The sequence below is a fragment of the Haliotis asinina genome, chromosome 13 (genome assembly GCF_037392515.1).
Source record: "Haliotis asinina isolate JCU_RB_2024 chromosome 13, JCU_Hal_asi_v2, whole genome shotgun sequence".
Classification (NCBI taxonomy): Eukaryota; Metazoa; Mollusca; class Gastropoda; order Lepetellida; family Haliotidae; genus Haliotis; species Haliotis asinina.
The window spans coordinates 48,402,589-48,425,883 of NC_090292.1; the positions used below are offsets into that span (position 1 = coordinate 48,402,589).

Here is a 23,295-nt window from a genome sequence, read left to right on the forward strand (position 1 = left end):
CATTGCTTCATCGACATCGTTGAATGTTTGAACGGCATGGTTTTCACGCTGGAGTTGTTCGTTAATGAAATCGAGCCTCTGGAGGCGTTTTTTAGCGTAATCGGCCTGTGCCTTTTGTAAGTTCTCAATAGCGAGATCGTGTCGCTTCCTTTCTTCCTGTATTTCAGCCCCATCTCGTAGTTTAGAGAAGAGGAAATTACTCCCGGAAAATGCCAGGGCATTCACTAACGCCCCACCGACCATCATAGCTATCGTGGCCATCCCTATATTTATTTCATTATATTATCAGGTATGATCCCTTGTTTTACTAGGATGTCTTTTGTGGCCATCGCCATACCAAGGTTCATTATGAGCATACCCATATCCTGCAGGTTGAAATCTAGCTTGATAGTTGGTTGTTTAAGCACCATTTTAGTCAACCGAGCGTACCCTACTGCTAAACTGGCTACCACTGTGGCGTGGTATGCGTCGTTGACGAACGTTTTCCCCTCAGACATTATGTATATGATATAAAATATTTTAAATTATAACATGATATGCGGGTCGACGGTGGGGGTACCCCCCACACCCCCAACAGTGGGGGTTACCACCTCAGGTACCACCTCACGGTGAGGGTTTCCCTCACGTGTATATAACCACGAGATAGCCAAGGCAGCAGTTACACCTACAGCCAACAACAGTCGGGTTGGGTTGGTCACTTTATGTTGGTTACACCACCGTTTTTTACCGGCAGCTACTCTCTTAGGATTCTTCTGTCTGGTTACTGTTGAAGTGGTCTCCACCGTCACCTCGGGACTCACTGGTTCCGTCACCTCGGGACTCACTGGGGTTTCCTGTGCAGCATCCATCTATACTATTATTATTATTCTTTCTCTCAAATTGGCAATGTTTTGCCGTGATAATCGCCGCCGTCACTGGAGCCAACAACATACCATATTTGTGGTACAGCCCGCAGCTGATAGAGCTCACGGCGTGTTCGATAAAAGGGTCTTTCTCGAGGTCCTCCCACAGGTAAAGTCGGCGCTCTGGTGGAATGGGAAGGAAATGTGACACAATACCGGTGTATATCTGGGTCATAGCCGATCCTATTGTTTTTGTCATTTCTGCTCCGAGCCGGGACTCGTATTTAGCGTACAGCTTATCGATTTCTTCGGCTGACATTTTGTGAATTTTATCCGGGGTGTAGTCTCCAAAGTAATGTTTGGCTTTGCCGCCAACAGCCAACGCCACCAGTTTCTCTCGCTTGGGGGAATCCCCAGTTGGGGAACCCTCCACAGACAATTGTTCGAGCAATTCCTCACACTCCATCTTATAATATAACAAGTAAGATTTAGTTTTAACTATATAATACCCGATACAGGCAAAACACAGAGAAATGAATGTTAAGTTGCACACGATAAATACTTCAAATATCATAGCTATGCTTAGCATTTGCTTAGCTTTGCTTAGCTTTGCTTAGCTTTGCTTAGCTTTAGTATACTCTATATGCTACTGGTTGGTCGGTTTTTAGAACGAGCTTAGCGTGTTTAGTTTCAGCGAGCTGTTTCTTCACCCGTTCCCGTTCTAATTTACTCATCACATCGTTCTCTCTCAAACACTCCTCGAACGAATCCCTATCCTTGCAGTGAAATAAGGCCACCCATCGCGTCTGCTCCCTGAGGTCTTTCAACACCGAGTTGAACTTCTGCGTTAGCACCCAGACGCTGTGATTTGCATGCCGGCCGGAGAAGGCCAGGTACGATAGCATGTCTCTCTTTTTTGTTATCTCGCGATTAGCGCTGCAGTCGTCCAGTATAAACAGCGTCGGTTCCCCTTTAAATTTCTCGTGAAGAGCTTTCAACCAGTCCTGCAGGCGTGTTCCAGGGTCGATTTTGTGTACGTCCGGGTCCGTCATCACCCAAGGTCGCGCGTACGTTTTATTCATGCCCAGAGTAGGGCACATGATAACGATGTTATCGAACACATCCTTGTAGTAACCCTCCAACATATCCAACACGAAAACGGTCTTACCACAGCCAGTCTGCCCGCATATGATAGCGCAGTGTGGGTCAGTGGGGAGGGGGAGACCCCCACACCCCCCAGAGGTTGGTAGTTTATTGGGGGGATACCCCCCATCAGTAGATGGCTTGCACAAATCTCCCATTGTCTATATTAAGTTGCGCGTCCATAATAACGTACAGATATAATTTCAACTTACCAGCGGTTTGAGCCTTCTTAGTAATCTGGATGGTTATCCCTTCGCTACCGTTATCTATACGGCGCCCGCTACCGTGCAGTTTATCATCATCCGTGGATCGCATGTCCAACCATAGGGCGTACTTGGTGGTCAGGTATTCACCGATCTGCACGGAGCCGAGGTCCAGGTCCTTTGTTATGTAATCCCCCACTGGTAGCTTTTTTATCTCATCCCACTGCTGGTGTGGTCTCATACCATGACTGAACAGCTGGTTGGGCACGCCCTCGATGGTAACTTCCACCTTTTCAATCTCGGGGTTGAAAAACTTCTCGCTGTCCCTCCGGAATGGCTCGTAATCCTCCACGGGGACGACCAGGATACCTTTCATCGATCTCGCCGGCACGTTCAGGTTGATATTCCACACAGTGTCGCTCTTATCTCGCACGACTGATCTATGCCTCAGTACGCGATCGTACAGGATAGCCATCTTCCCAGAGTACTGGCTTCGAACCTGCCTGGCCAGCTCCGGGCTAGTGACCATGTCGAACTCAAGAGAGATGTTGTCTATGGCATAACTGGCCTCATCACCGTTCGGCGTACGCACTACTTTGCTATAGTCGTTAAACGTGAGCTCGTATTCTAGCCTATCACCCAGCGCGGCCTGGTAAAACGGCGCGTGTCCCGTGAGCAACTCGAAGTCGAGCGGCACGCAGAATCGATTCCCGTATGCTAGAGCGATGGCCTTTTCACCGTCCGATAGCTTGTCTTGCTGGTCTGTCGTGAAGACGTATCCTATGCGCGCCCGGGTTGATTTGCTGATACCCTGGTACACATCATTGACTCGTTCTCTCTCGCTTTTCCAGAGATCCTTGTAGCAGTGAAACACGTCGCTGTCGTCGATGCTCAGTACCTCGTTACCGCTGATCTTGACGGTCGTTTTCTTGATGATAGCTCGACCCACGTTCCGCACTAGCTCGCGTTTGTCGTTGTCGGAGGTCAACGTGATATTGAACGCCAGTCGAACAGTGCCTGGTACAATGAGGTCATTCTCACCAAGGTTTGGAAATCTAACCAACAGAGTTTGATTCTGGTCTATCTTGCTGGGATTATTGGTGATGGTCACCGACTGTCGCACGGCTCTGGCACCTAATGGCTCTCTCAATCTTCTGAAAGGATCTAATTTTCTACCGTACATTGTTATATAAATAAAATATATTTTTAATACTAATGGATGAAGATATAGATATGACGGAGATGCCGGGCGCTAGTGCCCAGGCATATGATGAGCAGGAGACCTCATTTACTAGTTCACCATTGAACCAAGAACTCTTGGAAACAACGGTAGATGATTATTTCGAAAGTTTAAGAAGAGATAAAAACTACGTTGAACCACAGGGTCGATACCATAAGGATTTTTTTATTGATACAAAGGGTGTTCTACGCCTTAAGTCTGACCCAGGGGTTGACCTCTTTAACAAGAGCAATAAAAAACCACTGGCCTTGTCAACTCTAGCCAGCCGCTATGGTGTTGAATTTATCCGTAAAAATCTAAACATGAATGATTACGGTGGTGCAATACCTAAGACCGTTAAAGAAGATCTGCAAGCTACCAGATCCCACCTCACCACTATAGATGAAATGACGCCAGAGCGTGCTACAGAAGCCTCGGACAGCATAGAAAAACTGTTGAGCACCTACTGGGACAAACCGTTACCGGGGTTTGATTTTCTGGTAAGGGAACTGTACGGCTTAGACGAAGCCGTGAAACGCGTGCGTGGAGAACTCGTGAACAACATGGGTAAACTGAACGAAATCGACGAGCACATCGCTAGGGAAAAAACCAAACTCAACGAAACTGAAAACGATGATATGAAGCGTCGCATCAATGAACGAATACGTGATTTAGAAGACGAGAGACGTACACGATTGGAATCCGCTTCCTCGAATCGTGAACAGCTTCGATCCCAGATCAGTCGTATTCGGGAAACAATCGATAGAATACTGAACGAGGATACAACTTTAGCCAACAGGATTCGGATATTGTTCCGGGAGCAAGGGGTCACCATCGCCAGCATTCTGACTGCATTGGGTTTCATTATATCAACCTTGGTGGTGTCACTGGTGGGGGGTGCCCCCACACCCCCAAGTGCCGGTGGGGGAACTCCAAGTGGCGGTGGGGGAACTCCAAGTGGCGGTGGGGGTGTTAAAGACTGGATTAAAAAACTCGGGGAAGGCCTAGCTAAACTGGCTGGTAAAGCCGCCGAAGCCCTTCCCGGCATCCTGGGTAGCATCGTCTCGTGGTTGTTGAGCGCTCTATCTAAAACTGCCATGTGGCTCAGTCAAAACCTGTGGGCAGCCATCGTCGCCGTGGTGGGTCTGGTGTACGTAGCGGCTAAGAAATCTTTAACCAAATAAGTCCCAAAGTTACCCCACCAACCACTAAGGCTGTTTTATTATCAATATGCTGCTGAGCCTGAATATGAGAGTGTGTGGGTGGTACCTCCACATGAACTTTAGGCTCCGGGGGCGACGCAACTATACCCTTTTCACGTGGTGGGATGTGTTGGATATAGGTGGTGTTAATATCAGGGTTGATACCCAACTTTTGATCCTTCGTGGCTATGACTATTTCGTTGTTATAACCCACCACTTTTTTTACTCTCAGTTGCATATCACTCGGAGCCATGTACAACCCCACGCCGAACACGTAGTCGACTTTCGACCTGGCGTATTCTAACACGTTTTGGTAGCGTTCGATAGCCCGCGGGAGATCAACTGGAGAATTGATAGCATCCTCAACGTTGGAAACGAATTGTGTCTGAGCGTCGTAAGCAGTTCCCTTACCGATGATGTTGGAACGCGTCATCGACTGCGCACCCAACAGCGCCCACACGTACGTTCGAATCGAGTCGTTCAACCTGACTACCCCGGCACGAGTGAATCCTTTCGACGTGTCCAGCATGAACATTTTCCACCCGTCTGCGTTTGACTGATCCTGCTCCACTTTTTGTATTATAAAAGCAACATCACCTTTAAAGTCCATACGATCATCCCTCCATTCATTACTCGACAAAGCCAAGTCCTGCCGAAGTATACCTCGTCTCACTAAATCATCACTGGCATCTTTCACTGGTTGTGGTCCATATTTAGCAGGTTTAGGAACAAGCTCCTTTAATACATGGAAAAAATTTTCCGTACTACCAATTTTTCGTTTCATAAAGTTTGTTAGTAAATATTTATTAAATGCTTTTGCCGCGAACCCATCACTGTAAGGAATACCCAACCCGTGGTTCTGCCCCGGCAAACGCCAATCCGTCTTCGGGTTTATTTCAAATTCATTGCAAATACGTTCGTAGGCCCGTCTATCGTACGGGTTGTTTGTTGCGTCCCACGCTTTGTCCTGTGGGAGGGGGGCGCTGATCTCTTTAAGGATACGTCTGACCTGGTAGTACACGTGGAACTTGAACACAGATTGACTCAGCGGTCCACGCCGAGTGTCGGTTAATGTCACACCACACCCCGTTGTAGCGCACCACACGGCAAAGTTGAATTGATTCTGCCAGAACTGCATAGGGTTGTTGAACCAAGCGTGGACTGCCTTGACGTTAGTCACCGAAAGCTTATACTTATCAGGCATATCTATAAACTTGGTATTGAAAGACAACCCAGGAGCAACCACAATCTTCATGGTGGAGAAATCTACATCCAGTTTAGGGTACAACACACCAGGGGAATACATTTTAAAACTATTATATAATAAATATATATGTAATATGTACATAACACTTCCAGGAATAACTAGCGGTGAGGCCGTTCAGCTGACGCACGCGATCGATAACACGTCAGGTCAACTCGAAGTCGCACTCTGCGATATCACCTACCTACCGCAATGGACTAACATTAATATCAGCAACAATAAGCTGTTCGTCAGTGGAACTCGCAGTCAGATAACTGACGGCTACTACAGCGTGTGCTCTCTAAACGACGAGGTCTTCAAACCCCTGGGAGCCGAACTCAAGATGAACGACTCAAACGGCACAGTGGTGTTAATCAACAACGGAAGAACCTCCTTGAGGCTAGGCCGACCATTAGCGAGGATACTCGGTATGTCTCCTGACGAGATAAAACCAACAACAACCGTCACAGGTACGAAGTTACCCGACCTAGTACCGTACCGAGAGCTGTACATTCATCTAGGTCAGGTGAGCACAACGTATAACATTCAAGGAGGTCACCCTTCCACTATATTGAGAGCAGTGCCGGTGAAAACTGAGAAATTCAACGACGGTAGAACCGAGTCATTTTCACCACGGCAGTATAAGAGATTAACCCAGGGCAACATACCTGAGCTGACAATATCGGTGTTAGATATAAATCATAATCCTGTAAATATAGGATACCTCAGCTTAACACTTCACGTAACATGACCAGCGCACAAGGGCCCGGAGTGAAAAAATGCGTCAATATCGGGATCTCCGACCTCGGAGACACACGCGGTTTCGACGCTCCCGGAGTAGATGGTAAAACGTACGCCTTGCAACTGAAAAACAACATTTACAAACGCGTTGAAGTCTCCTCCGGTGGAACCCTAAGTGATATGATAGATACCACAGGGGCAACAGCCAACACTAAGTACGCCCTCGTCAACACCGGTGATGACAACTGGAGAATATACCCATCATTCGGAGGTAAACTGTTCGACTTAGACGATGTTGAGAGAACTGCCATCAAAAAGAACCGGCCATATAAGCTCGTCTTCACCGAAGATGACAAGTGGGTGTTATTAACCGATTACAACAACTACTGGTTTCTCAATATTAAACTCTTCTCCCCCTACGTGTTCACTGATAACAAAGACCACTACCTAAACAAAGTCGTGAACGATGGATTCCTGCTCGTGGCTTACGTTCCAACTCAGAGACGCAGCGTAGTCGTCAGCCCAATCGGTAATTCACCACTCCACATGCTATCGAGTAAAACAGGCATACAAAACGTGACATTACAGTTGGTGTCTGAATTCGAAGGCGTGGACAAAATACTAGATGGTATACCATCAAACACAACACTGGCCATCAAAGTCTACCTAGGGGAATCATCGGGGATAACGTCGAGATCGTGAAGGGGGTCAAACTAGGGTGGGAGAAACGACACAAGGATCAAGTTTGCCACGTTTACGTGCGGGTGGGTGTCGGCTCCAACACCAGTCTGCAGGGTGTCAACGTGATCGTGGAAAACAAGATATCACTAACCAAGATCTTCCTACCTAACAACATACACTTTATTAGTATGAATTTAATCCCTGAATTATTAACAGAAAACCAGTTGGAAATTATATAATAATATTATAATAATGACCAGTCATCATCCCAACACTACGCTTAACGACCTGGGAGATACAGAGGGATTCGATCAGCCTGGTGAGGAAGATGAATTATACATCCTGCACTTCAAAAACAACGTGTACAGACGGGTGCCATTACCAGATTTAAAAGAGCCTAAATGGCTGATCAACTTAACATTCACCTCACCTTATATCACATTAAATAATGGGGTTGTCTCTAAGATTAAGAACAATGGTATCTGGGCAGGGGATTTCATCCCGGAGAGGGTATTATTACACATACCATCTACTGGTTACGGCAAAAAGGGGTTAAGTGCTTATCCAAACAATAAATTAACATTTAGCAGTAATCTTGATAGAATATCCTCCCCTTTCACCCTCATCATAGAAGTCTTCTTTACGAGTTTATCCGATGGAGACCCAATAATACACCAAATTTTACCCGAGGTGTATATAAGCTGGATTAGAGAACACCAAGATAAATATTGCCGTATTGTTATACAACAGGATACCACGGGTCCTATAAACCACTTAACAAGCCTCAGTAGGGTTTTTATTGCAACAGGAAATTCTATTAGCCTCTCACCTATTACCCTGACTAATAATCTAGAACTTATAGGCTTCAAATACATTGATAGATTTTTAACTGAACCCCAATTAAAATATCTTTCAAAATATATATTATAGGATGGGTCTGTACCCAGTCGTAGAGGAAGTAGCTAAGACGTTAGAAACCGTAGATGGGTTCCGCTTGAGGCAGTTATGTGATGTAAAACGTCAACTAGAACAAGACCGTGACACGCGGAAAGCTCTATGTAAAAAGTACAATAGAGCTTTCAATATCGTGGATGGGGCTGACACTACCCTTATGGCAACCAGTATGGGACTAGGGGCGGCAGGCGTTGGATTATTAACCACCATCGTGGCTGCACCTATAGTGCTAGGTATTGAAATAACGGCTGGGGTGACAGGGTTGGTAGGGTTGGCTCTTAAGTTAGTATCACGCAGACTTAATCGTAAGGCATTGAAACACGACGAGATCAGGGTTCTGGCTGAAGCAAAGCTGAACACAGTGAGTGAGCGAATTTCCACGGCACTCTCTGACAGTAAGATATCAGAAGAGGAGTTTAGTTCAATCCTCTCTGAACTCAAAAAATATAACGGAATGAAACAAGATATTCGATCCAAGTCTCGTAAGTCTGCTATCAGCGAGGACGAGAAAAAAAAGTACATAGCACAGGGAATACAAAAAGCCCAGCAAGCCTTTATTATGAACACCAAAGAGATCGTAGGCGGTTCACATTAAACTGTTTCATCGATATAAACATAACATAGCCGTAAGCGGGCCACCGATCCTATATGGTCAGTCAAAACTTACAACATAGATAAAGTGGATATGAAAGCCGACGAACCTAACTTATACTACTTGAGGGGTGGGCCAGGTAGGGGGTTTGTAAGAGAAGAATTATTGATCGTACCGTACGGCACAGTGTTACCGCCTGCCAAGTCACGGTAAACGTGATGGCGTGGTTTTGTAGTAGGGGCAATAATAGCAAGAGCTAATGGTCCCACCAAAGCCTCATTTAGTAAATGAGGCTTTTTAGAGGGGGTTTTTGAAAAGTGGTCCAGAACTCTCATTACCTATACTACTCCTGTTTACAACAGCTGTCTTAGTCTAGACATGTGTAACATTTCGGTCCACAGCTATTCAAATTTTAGAAGAAAAATGAGCTGACATTTTTATACTTATTGAGTTTGATTTATTGTTGAATTTTTCTCTCAGAGAAAATTGATGTACACCTTGTGCAAGTTAAGATTCTTAACTAGGTTGCACTTTGTAATAGTGCACTGCACCAGTACAAGTAAGAAAGTCCCTAAATCGAGCCTTGTATGCACACGGTAAAACTCAGTGTAAACCTATTAAATCATAAAAACAGTAAGTACAAGGTGGACAAAGTCAAAATAGTTTACGATAATTACAAAAAAAGACACATTGCAATACAGAAACACATCATAATAAAAAAAATTGTCTTAAAGAAAGTACGAGATACATACAGTGACAATCAATTATCGTGTAAGCAAGTGCAAAACAGGAGTTTGGAAAATAGTGCCAGTGAGGTCCAAAGATGACAAACACATTATTCTCCAGGTATTGCTCGCAATCGGCCTGTTTCAATTGGCAATTTATGATTATTTGATCCAAATTTTGAAAGTGGCATGTGTATAGATTTAGAGAAACAAAGGTAGTCTCCTCATTAAACATAATGATGTAAATATAATATAATAAAAGTCTTTGGAGCCTTTATCTCTGCTTTTCATGACTGGCTGAACTGGTCTTTAAATATTGAAGTTACCAAAGAAACAGGCCATGATATCAAGCAAAGTGATGGGTTATTTGAAACAAAAGGCCACAATTATCTCTGCCTGATTTAAGAGTATTCAGGACCTAAGAAAGCTTGTTACATGATGCAAACTTGTGCCAGAAAGATAACATTCTTTTATAGACTTTCTTTATACTGTGATGTACCAAATGTAAAAAGAATCCCTGTTTTTTTTTTCATTTTCATATTTTTCATGTTTACAGATTTATAGTTCATTTGATCATTTACAACAGTATATACACACAACATGTTAGGTGTATATAATGCAGTGATCTTTACAATGGACAGTCAGTGAAGTAAAGTTAAATAAATCAACTTTTCAATATACTATGTAATGATGACCAGAATTTAACAAAAATATCATTTTCCCCAAAAACTAAATAGCAGTAAGTATATTTCGTAATGTCATAGTACTGCTTATTTTGACTTACTACGTATACATACCCAAAATTTGGGATGTGACTATTTTTGACTATTTTATGAATATATTGTCTTTAACAAGTAAGACAACAGCGTTAATGTTATTTCTTCCTTTGATTCCCAGCATTATCTTTGAAATTGTGAAATTTATGTGAATTTGAGCTCTTACCGTCTCTTACCATTTTATCATACTAAATATGATAATAATCTAGTCAAAAGTTCATAATATATTCTAATTCATACCCACAGATGGATGGAGCCTAATACTATAATCTTTCCACTGCCACCAGTCACTACTGCCACCCCCACCCCTACGACAGATAATTGAAAATAGTGGTCCTAAAACTGAACTCTCTGTAACACCGGCCATTATCATAGCTGTCAACCCTCAGAGCTCAGAGCTCCCAATGCTGGAGATTTTTGGATAGTCGAAGTCCAGGTCCAGGGCGAAGGCATGGTTGAGGGGGAGGGGGGGGGGGGCCTGGACGCGCCTCCCTCTCCGAAAATGACTTTTAGGCATTTTGAAATGCATTTTCAAGGCTTTTCATAGCAATATTTTTAATAATTTCTCAGTGCGTGAGCTTTTGGTACCTGCGCGTAAGTGCGTGACATGAGGCTTCAATGCGTGAAACTCATTCAAGATGCGTAAGAGTTGACAGGTATGAATTATGGGCCTTAATTTGGCAAGTAAACTATAAATAGACTTTTGTACAATTTTTTTTTAAACTTTCAAAACACTTTATTAAAAACCAATTGCTGATTGTATCTTGAAACTCAAAAACAGTTACAGCTTTGTGTTTAAGAATTAAAATTTGAAATTCTTGGAAAGTATTTATCTGCAGAATTTTTTGCAGAATTTTGAAAAATGTGATGCAGAATTCACTTAAATTTTCTGGAGAAATTTTAAAAATTTGCCTACGATTCATTTGTATTCCCAGACTCCAATAACAATTATAAAGATATCAGGGAATTATTCATTAAACGTTCATAGGCTATGGGGATGAAACACCCTGCCTTTCTGTTAAGAGCAGGTTTTTTCCTCATGATGTGGAGAGCTTCAAGTTGTGTTAGGATTTCGGGATCAGACTGGTTCCTCTCGAGGACCTTTATGTCGTCCCATTCGATGTTGTGGCTTGGATTTTTGTTTATGTGGTGAGCAATGGCTGAACTAAACTTTTTCGTTGTTCCCTTTGTTACAGTCAGAGTGGGGGGTGATGTTGAGGTTCGAACAGGTATATTCCTTTCCTTTTCATCAGAGGCCTTGTGTTCCTCAGTCGGAGTGGGGCGTGATGTTGAGGTTTGAACAGATATATTCTTGTCCTTTTCAACGGAGGCCTTGTGTTCATTAATCCTAGTGGCGAGTGATCTTGAGGTTTGACCAATGTAGGATTCACCACAATCACATTCTATCTGGTAGACGACACCTATTGGATCAGACTGCTGTGTTGGGGGTTTGTCTATGGCCTGCAAGAGATCCTCTAAGGTGATGCCTTCTTGAAAAATGACATCGATGTTGGCTTTCTGCTGAAGGAGTTGTTGGATGTCATCGCTAGTTTGACCGATGTAGGGGAGGCTGATGGTGATGTGGGAGGTTTGCTGTCCGTGAGTCCTAGTGTTAGGGTTGAGGGTGGTGTTGTCACTCAGAATGTTGTCATTGATGGTCTGGAAACGGGATGTGTCCATTATGACGATCGCTTTGCCTTTGTCAGCTGGGATGAGAGTGACCTCAGGATTATCTTTAAGCTGTTTCAGGATCTCCCTTTCAGCATTGCTCAGGTTGTCTTTTGTTGGATCATTGGCATCTCCGCCTTTCAGAATGTTCACAATCTGGTGTCTCAGGTAGTCAATATCACCAGTTGTCTTTACTTGATTAAGGCCTTTCTCCACATGGACAATGATCATGTTTTGGGCCATAGTTGGTACGAAATTAAGCTTTTTGGAAAGGACTGCTTCTTCTTCAGGGTTGAGATGTATACTGCTGCAGTTGATAACGGTTCTCTTGGTGTATTCATCTATGTTTCTGGTGTTTGAGAAGATAAAGAATGAGGACAATTTTTATTGATTTAGAGTAAACTCAGAACAACAAATCATCTCAAATGACATGAAGGATAATCACTGCTGTATTTACTGACACTGACAGGAAGAAGAGGAAGAGTTGTTTAACTAATGATTATGTAATTGGTGCTTTAATGAAAAAAAACAGCACCATTCAGAAGAACTCCTTATGATATGAAAATACTGTACTTACCTAACGGAAGGGTTCCAAACTGTAAAACAGTAGAAAAATGGTTCATTAAACTTATAATACCAACATTGATCAAGTGATAGCCGTTAATTTAACATCACTTTTAAAACGTTCTGTCAAAACGTCAGTTTAATGTGAGAAGATGTCATTTTGCAGATCCCCACTACTTTGGGGTGGTTAAGTGGTTAAGGGTAACCCATGATGCCAAAGACCAGGGGTCGATTCTCCACATGGGTACAATGTGTAAAGCAAATATCTGGTGACCTCTCCCTTGATATTGCTTAAAACAGCTTAAAATCTCCATCCTTGCCTCTGACATGTAAAGCATCCAAACTTTATGTTGAACAAAAGTTACATTTGATATGGTAACAATAATTTGTGTCTGTTCTTGGCTTCAAGTAAAGATATGATCAAGCTCACAGCCACCAAAGTGATTCTAGCCAAGATACCAGTCTTGTGCTGCAATGCATTCAGGTGACATACAGTTTGTGCTGTCAGCTTCCGAGCTACAGTATTAAGTATAACAGTAAATTTCGGCATAAGTAACGTCAGCCATGTTTACAGTCACCATCGTGAATTCCCTGATGTCATGTTTGTGTGTCACATGACTTCTATAAATGGAGCTGTCAAGGTTAGCATCGTGAGTTATTTTGACTTTGACAAGCAAGGTAGGGTTCCAGGGCTATGTCATAGCTAAATTACAATTTTCACATCGTAAGGCATTTTTACCGTCTAACCTATCTAGTTGTGTTTAAGTAACTTTTAGGGGTTTATTTTAACTTTGATGATATCAGCATTCATTTCGACGAATTCATTCTTAGGAAATATCCATGTATTACATAATTTAAGTGTACAGATATAGATACACTCACAGTCACAGCTACCAATTGCAAGTCTCGAATGATTCGTCGCCAGTATGAAATAGTAGTTCACAGTTTATTTAGTGTTTGACAGTCACTGATTGTCTTCGCAATTATGTCCAAGGTCATTCTGATGTACTATTATGTTTACATTATGAACTTACAGTCTTTGCTGAGGATTTCTACCACTGGGGATTATTGGAATCATCTACAGCCGAGACCTAGAGCCGAGACCTACATTTCTCACTGCAAGTTATAATAGGGAATCAATCGACTTCATTCTTACTTGTATGGCCTCCTGAGTATTTATTCCGGGTCACGTGACTTCCAGAATATGTTGTTTACATTTTCTGAATCCAGGTCTGGCTGCTGCAAGTTCCCACACTTTCAAATTTCGAAGTTTATTGTACAGTATGTTCATTGAACAGCGCATGGGCCTCAACCAAGACTGGCATACAGTATTGCAACTTTGCTACAGCCATGAGGACACAGGTTGACAAGCAAGGTAACCAGTCCAGATGACTGTCTGTATCATGTCAAGACCATGTTTTTTCAGTTTTTTTGGTTAATAAATAAAATCATTATATACATTACATGCCAGGGGAGGGGGAGGATATAGTGTCGACGCCTGGTCCGTAATCATTTTGTTTCTGGAGCATAACTAAAAAAACGTTTGATATTTTTAGACCAAACTTGATAGATATAGTAATCTGAAATTGTTGTTGTGCCTTTTGCTATTTACAGATTCTGGGCATTTTTATTTTTTTGTTTTTCCATAGAACATTTTGATGATTGTTTCAAAATGGAGAGATGGGCTTTCTTTCCAGTTCAGTATTTTTCTTGAAAACTTGGTAGATATATCAATCAGAACCTAAAGTGGTGCCTTTTGCTATGAACAGGTTTTTGTGATTTATTAGCTTTCTCGGTTTCCATTGAAACGTTTCAGACTTAGTCTCAAAAGTGAGAGGTGTGTTTCATTTCCAGGGCAGAACTCAAAAACTTCTAAATATCTGTCATTAAAACATGGTAGATATATGTTGCAGTCCCCAAAGTAGTGCCTTTTGGTATTTACAGGTTTTTATGATTTATTATTTACTTGGTTTCCATGGAAACGTTTCGGACTTAGTCTCAAAATGTAGGGATAGTCTTCGTTTCCGGTGCAGAAATCAAACACTGTTCAATATTTTTCTGCAAAACTTGGCAGTTATTTGAGGCAGACTACAAAGTCACATCTTTTGCAATTTATAAAGTTTTGGCATATTCATTTTTCCTGGTTTCCATGGAAAGAATTCAGACTTAGTCGCAATGGACGGATGGGTTTCACTTCTAAAAAGACATTAAGTAACTGTCAGATGATTTGTCCTTTCAAATATGTGGACGCCGGGGGGATATGTCATCTTCTGATGACTCTTGTTGGAATTTTATCTACTTGTTGTGTGATCCTTCTGGATTTTGCCAGTTTCGACATTCACTATTGGTTAGGTCCTGGTGATATATTTTCACTAATTCTCTGAACTCTGGTATTTATTTTGCCACACTTTGTGATTGGTGGCAGCATCCATTTCATATTTGAACTTTGTCTACTGGTATCTTTTCGACTAGTCCTTGGTATTCATGTCTAGTCAGGATACTCTGGATACAATTAATGTTGAGGAATCCCACAAAATTCCTGTACAGCTTTAATCCTTTTCATCATGTAGGGTAAATACTGAAAATCTTTGTTGTAAAGGCTAAGTGAACTATTACATACCATTGGAAGGACTAGGGACCATTTCATCTCTTCCAGGTGGTGATTCTGAAAATAGTAATGCATGACTGTTAAACACCTTTGGTGCTTTGATATGACCTTAAATGGAGAAAAACTGTGCCTTTTTTGTTGTTTTGCTTTTGACTTTTTTGGGACAATATCATTTGCAGGACAGTGGACAGCATGTTAGCTGAGGCATTCTCCACAGGGTACAATGTGTGAAGCCCACTTCTAGTGTATCCCAACCTGATAATGCTGGAATATTGCCAAAAAAGCGGTGTAAAAGTAAAATCACACACGAAATCTCTCTAGTGTCCCCCACCCTGAGGAAGCTCATTTGTGTGAGATTAAGGAGGCACAAATTCAACCAACTGTCCAACACTGCCCTCTAGGCCTCATCAGCTGCTTTCTGTTGATTTACAAAACAACATGACTGAGCATTACATACAGTGGAAACCTGTAAACTTTCAAGGGACTCGTCAAAATTGTTTACTTATCAGGTTTTTTAGTTATCCAAACTTATCAATATCTGCAAATGACAGAGAAACGGACAAGATTTGTAAGTAATATAACATGTTTTAGTGCACCGGTCTACTCACTGATACTCCCAAGCTACATATAACACTGAACAACTCATCAGGGCTGGCCTCCAGTTGTCAGTGTATTGTAAACTGCTTACGCCAGAGCAAGCTGTAAGTGGGATGTTTATTTATCTGAAGATCGCTAATTATGAAGTGATGGCTAATTCAGTTATCGGGTCTCATTTGAGTCTTTGAAGGGCATTTAGAAGTGAAATACATAAGAATGAAGATTTTTATGGATATCAACTTCTTTATATGAGAACACAACGTTTCGGAGTTAATACTCCGAAACGTTGTGTTCTCATATAAAGAAGTTGATATCCATAAAAATCTTCATTCTTAGGTCTCATTTGGTCAGTAATTTACTTCCAGGGACCATGTAAAAACGTTTACTTAAAGGTCACATATACCCTAATAGGGTATCAATGCAAAATCAGTTGCTGACATCGTTTTAAATGAAACCCTGTCATTAAAGCTGCTCATTTCGATCTTTAATTACCTTAAATCGACCTTTTTGTCAACAGTGCTCAATTCTCAACTGCAAATGAAATTTCAACCAATCAGAGCGGCGCGTCTCCGTGACGTAATAGTGGGTATAGAAATGAGGATCTTTGCAGTATTCATCTACATTTCAGGGGTTAAACTATTTCGTTTACAGGCTTGTACAAACCTGAAATCGCGAAAGCTGTTCAGAAAAATGAAAGCTATATGTTCTCACAATCTACTATCATTTAGTTTTGTCTTATGCTGTGCCTAGTTTTTGAGTTACAACCCTTGTTTTCATAGACGATTCTGTCAAAATCACTTGGTGTCGCTAGGTTGTAATCCATGTTAGGTGGTATAAACCTACACGTTATTTGTCATTGTTCACTTGATGCTCAGTTAATGAATTTATAACAGATATAATTAGTGGTAACGCCACTTAGATTACCCGACAAAGGCCCCCATTTGGCATTTCTTTTGTCTGGATCAATCAAAGGATTAACCAATAACACACTGATTGATTAATTAGTTTTATGGGGATTTAAATGGGGGATTTGTCAAAAGGTAGTGTTTATGTATGTACATTTACTCATCTATACTAAATACACTCTGTCGTGTCTGTGTCTAAGTAAAACAACACCCTTCTTTCAAAGGATTAAGCGCCAATACATTGATTTATTGCTTGTTATTGGCTAACTAAATAACTTTTTAAAAAGAATGACGCACATTATGTAATTAGTTGCCAGGTGTGCTATCTTGGGTAACCAATGAAACTGTACATCAATGTGAAAAACCTGAAACGATACATCACGTTTTTGTATATTAGACTGTTAAAAGACACATCACTTGGGAAATCTGCAAATGAATTATATATCACTTGTTTTTGTGGTTATTGATGGATACATTCCTCGAAGAAGGTAATAGCCTGACATTGCTCCTATAACTTTAATTTTAATATTTGCATTTTTGTTTTTAATAAGTTGTCGTAGCTTTCAACAGAATCATTGTTTTCGTCGTTAAGTGTAATGATGCAGACGACATACACTAGGGTGTGCGTGCGTGTGAATTGTGATACATATAGGAAAACTATGAAATGTCTACATATTACATTCCTGTTATACATTCGCAGATCGCGTCTTTTTATTAAGTTTCAAAATGCATGCAAGTATGATTATAAAGTAATTAGGATTATGAGACTAAGTATAAAGACGTATATTGACAAGTGTCTACATACAGGTGAGTGAACATTACAAACCAAGTAAATTTAGCAAGTGAAGAAATTTATCGTGCAGTATTTTCACTTCGACCCCGACCTCGCTTAGGTTATGTTACAGGTTGTGTCATGCAAACTCCTTTTGGTAATGATTCAAATACATATGTATGTAGTTTTGATTTTCTAACTTGATGAGAACAAACCATACATAATCTCATTAATTCATATGGATTTGACTTCACGATTTTCAAAAATGGCGGCGCCCTGTCTTGGGATGAATGCTATTTAAGTTTGTTTTCGCTGACTTACAAAGGGACAATTACTTTCTACTGGTATTAAAATGTGTATTTTATTGATAGACAATAGGATTTTGCAAGACATTGCTTATAAAATATCAATTTCACTCTTGGAAGTGAGGTGGAGGTCAATATAACATTGCTTGCAATATAAATGTCACTTCGACCCCCACCTTGCTTCCTTGGAAGAAGTCCTTATGTTAAAAGTTGTGTCATTCAAAATCCTTTTGGCCATGATTCAAATGCATATTTAACTACCAGTAAAAAGAAGTTTTGATTTTCTAACTTGATGAGAACAAATCATAATCTCAATAATTCTACGGGACTTTAGCCCGTGACTTCACGATTTTCAAAAATGGCAGCGCCCTGTCTGAGGATGAATGCTATTTAAGTTTGTTTTCACCGACTTACAAAATCAAAATTACTTGCTACTGGTAGTAAAATATGTATTTTATTGATGGACATTAGGATTTTACATGACATTGCTTATAACATAACAATTTCACTCTTGGAATCGGTCAATGTATGGGGTCAATATAATATTACTTACGATAATATTGTCAGTTCGACCACAACCTCGTTTCCGAGAAAGAAAGCGATATATCCATACAAAATCCTTTTGGTCAGCAATGTGTAGTAAGCAGTCTTGATTTTACAAACTCGTGGAAACTTGAACTCCATTTTCTATCCTGGAAGCGTGGTTGGGGGCGAACCATCCGATTTAGTATATACCACAGGCTTCCACAAAGCTCACTTTGCACACACTAACAACCAATTTAAGCACAAACTACGGAGTCTGGTGGAAATCTGTGCATAGTGACACCATCACCTGACCCCAAGGAACAACTGACGACAACACAACAATTCGGCATGTCTTTGGTGACGTCGAGAAATCAACAAAATGACAAGCTTCTATACATTTAAGGAGAAATCGTTCCTTCTATGACGTCACTGTAGGGCTCTGGCGATAGAGTTACGTAATCTGTCTGCGGTTTCGTTTGCGGGCGAGAGAGAAGCAGACGGCTTTTTAGCAACTTTTAAGGGCTTGGTATTAATTAACCACAAGTTTGTTGTTGTTTTTTTAAAAAAAAATGGTGTTTCGTTTATGACTAACCAAAAGTCTTTCATATGCAGTGATAAAAAGAGTACCAAAAAGTTGAGTTTAGTTGTCCTTTAAGCGGTATTGTTTACTTATCCAATCTTAGTTAACAGGACTGATGATTAATGTGATGTGTGTAGTGATGATTAATGAAGAAATTTGCCGGAACCAAAGAATAGTGTTTACTTATCCGATATGTTTAGTTAAGCGTTTTATACTTAGGCGGTTTTCACTGTATTATGCAACCCGTGAAGGTCCAGGGTAGAATAAGCCTTCAGCAACCCATGCTTGCCATAAAAGGCGTAAGAGGTGACTAACAGGATCGGGTGGTCAGGTTTGCGTACTTGGTTGACATATATCATCAGTTCCCAAGTGTGTATATCGATGCTCATGTTGTTGATCACTATACTGGATTATTTATAGACCACCAGCATATAGCTGAAATATTGCTTAAAACAGTGTTACACAAAATACCAACCAGCCAAGGTAAGCAACTTTTCAAAGCTATGTCTGCACTGTTAAAAGATTCTCTAAGGTTAGGTCAAGACCTCAGCTTAGAGAGTTGTACCAATTCTCTGTGGCCTGCCAACTATATGTAGAAAACTGTTTTTCTGTTCCTGTAAAAGTAAGACAGAATCTGTCAACTGTGGCACCATGTTCACTATCTCCCCACATGCGGTATATTTTATTTGTGGGAAAAAGTATAAAAAATAACCGCCATAACAAATAACTTACCTTCAGAGACCTGATGAGACCTCCGCCGTTTATTTCCATGTTGAAGTGATATATCTTCATTACCTGGAAACACGAAATCATCAAAGTGTTAGTTATGAGGCATATGTCAGAAACCACAAAGACAAAATACAAATTCTTTCAAAAGTTAGTGTTTAAGCAGTTTCTATTTCATGAGTACTGTCTAGATGTTGTAATTGTCCACATTCTGAACAAGCTTCATGTTTTATCAGTGTAGCATGTTTTTTATGTGTTCTAGTGAATGACAAATAATTTAATAAGCGCCCTTTCTTGTCAAGTATGCGGTATATTTTATTTGTGGGAAAAAGTATAAAAAATAACCGCCATAACAAATAACTTACCTTCAGAGACCTGATGAGACCTCTGCCGTTTATTTCCATGTTGAAGTGATATATCTTCATTACCTGGAAACACGAAATCATCAAAGTGTTAGTTATGAGGCATATGTCAGAAACCACAAAGACAAAATACAAATTCTTTCAAAAGTTAGTGTTTAAGCAGTTTCTATTTCATGAGTACTGTCTAGATGTTGTAATTGTCCACATTCTGAACAAGCTTCATGTTTTATCAGTGTAGCATGTTTTTTATGTGTTCTAGTGAATGACAAATAATTTAATAAGCGCCCTTTCTTGTCAAGTATGCGGTATATTTTATTTGTGGGAAAAAGTATAAAAAATAACCGCCATAACAAATAACTTACCTTCAGAGACCTGATGAGACCTCTGCCGTTTATTTCCATGTTGAAGTGATATATCTTCATTACCTGGAAACACGAAATCATCAAAGTGTTAGTTATGAGGCATATGTCAGAAACCACAAAGACAAAATACAAATTCTTTCAAAAGTTAGTGTTTAAGCAGTTTCTATTTCATGAGTACTGTCTAGATGTTGTAATTGTCCACATTCTGAACAAGCTTCATGTTTTATCAGTGTAGCATGTTTTTTATGTGTTCTAGTGAATGACAAATAATTTAATAAGCGCCCTTTCTTGTCAAGTATGCGGTATATTTTATTTGTGGGAAAAAGTATAAAAAATAACCGCCATAACAAATAACTTACCTTCAGAGACCTGATGAGACCTCTGCCGTTTATTTCCATGTTGAAGTGATATATCTTCATTACCTGGAAACACGAAATCATCAAAGTGTTAGTTATGAGGCATATGTCAGAAACCACAAAGACAAAATACAAATTCTTTCAAAAGTTAGTGTTTAAGCAGTTTCTATTTCATGAGTACTGTCTAGATGTTGTAATTGTCCACATTCTGAACAAGCTTCATGTTTTATCAGTGTAGCATGTTTTTTATGTGTTCTAGTGAATGACAAATAATTTAATAAGCGCCCTTTCTTGTCAAGTATGCGGTATATTTTATTTGTGGGAAAAAGTATAAAAAATAACCGCCATAACAAATAACTTACCTTCAGAGACCTGATGAGACCTCTGCCGTTTATTTCCATGTTGAAGTGATATATCTTCATTACCTGGAAACACGAAATCATCAAAGTGTTAGTTATGAGGCATATGTCAGAAACCACAAAGACAAAATACAAATTCTTTCAAAAGTTAGTGTTTAAGCAGTTTCTATTTCATGAGTACTGTCTAGATGTTGTAATTGTCCACATTCTGAACAAGCTTCATGTTTTATCAGTGTAGCATGTTTTTTATGTGTTCTAGTGAATGACAAATAATTTAATAAGCGCCCTTTCTTGTCAAGTATGCGGTATATTTTATTTGTGGGAAAAAGTATAAAAAATAACCGCCATAACAAATAACTTACCTTCAGAGACCTGATGAGACCTCCGCCGTTTATTTCCATGTTGAAGTGATATATCTTCATTACCTGGAAACACGAAATCATCAAAGTGTTAGTTATGAGGCATATGTCAGAAACCACAAAGACAAAATACAAATTCTTTCAAAAGTTAGTGTTTAAGCAGTTTCTATTTCATGAGTACTGTCTAGATGTTGTAATTGTCCACATTCTGAACAAGCTTCATGTTTTATCAGTGTAGCATGTTTTTTATGTGTTCTAGTGAATGACAAATAATTTAATAAGCGCCCTTTCTTGTCAAGTTTTATTGTACCCAGGCTGGTTACCACATTTCTGTGAGTCTTCATGACAGTAACCATGGCTTAATATTATCATGATCAGTTACTCAATATTGTGATATTCAAAGAACGTAACACTACTGTACTTTGTGTTGAAAGACTGCGTTGACAAGATAATGGGGCCATTCCTATGTGTGTAAGGTAGAACCCCGATATTTAATTTTACTGAAAATTTAATTCATTACTGTTTACAGTTTAACAGTTTCACTCTGTAAAATCATATTCGTTACAGCTCGACTGATATGTGTCAGCATATTCTTTTTGTGATCGAAAGTAGCAAACAAACATGAAGCCTCTAATGGTTTCCCACAAAACTGTAAATACTTTACATCCAGGTGGTCACATCTGGATTACAATTATTTAATCGTCTGCATGTGTGTTTGCATGTCTGTATGACATAAAAATACTTATGACTGAAATCAAGTTTCAAGACCTTGCATGGAAGGCAGTCGTTTCGAAAGTCCTTCATGCCATATGACAAATTTTCTGTTCCGGTGTATATCTTAAGTGGTATGTTAAATATTCTTTTTGTCACCAACAGTCAATGAATACTTTATATCCAGCTGCTCACATTTGGGTATTACACCTGCATGTGTATTTGCTTGTCTTCATTTCAGAACAATTCTTAAAATTGAAATATAGTTTGCGAGACTTTGAGAATCCGCCATGTTGAATGTCCCATGACATGGCACATTCATTCATCTCTGTTCAGGTGTATTATTTTATTACATTGAAACAAAACAGAGATCATATGTAGATGTGCTTTGATTCTGAGTGAAATAACACCATCTCCCCAAAAACTATTTTGCTTTGTTATGGTTAGACAAATATACAACACTTACCGCTCTCTAACTCTGCGTCTACTCCGGCCATTTGAAAGAATGTACTGTGCATGCTCAGGTGACGTAATGTGACGCCTCCTTGGCTAAACAATATTTACCAGAAGACTAATTCACATATTGCATGACCTCATGCAACATGTATTGTGCATTTGTGCATATACCTTTTCAACACTGTTTCCCTAAACGCTTGAATGCATGCCCACACAGGGAGCATGTTGGCAAGTGAATTTGTCTTGAACCCGTCAAGGTCCGGGTTAGAACTGATTTTCAGATTCAGTCACAAAAGGTGACTAGCGGGATCAGGTTGATAGTCTTGCTTACTTGCTGACACATGTTATTGGTTGTAAACTGAGGAAAAGATTACAAAAAGGTAAAATACCTTCATAAACAAATATGAAAACATCAGATTGTCTGAAATATTTTGTTTATGCTCAAATAATGAAAATAACTCATGATTAAGCTGTTATATCCAAAACATTTTTGTTAAGTGATATATCTTGCATGAGTTGGAAATGTATTGTTAACTAACAAGTTTGAGATATATATAAGTATATATAAAGTATAGTCATAAAGTATAGTATATATATAGTCATATATATACACACATGAGCATTAATTAAGCACCACTAAAATAATTGTTGAATGTAACAAAAAGGGATCAAAACAGAGAAGTCTAATATCTATCAGTTATATCTAAATACACATGCAGTTAGCATGAAATTCACGTGCTGACTCAAATGTATGCTTTT

At 40.0% G+C, this 23,295-nt stretch overlaps 1 pseudogene; it reads left to right on the forward strand.

Annotated features, from left to right (window-relative positions):
- The window catches only part of LOC137259722 (NAD(P)H-hydrate epimerase-like), a 266,803-nt pseudogene that overhangs the window by 238,232 nt on the left and 5,276 nt on the right, over positions 1 to 23,295 (forward strand).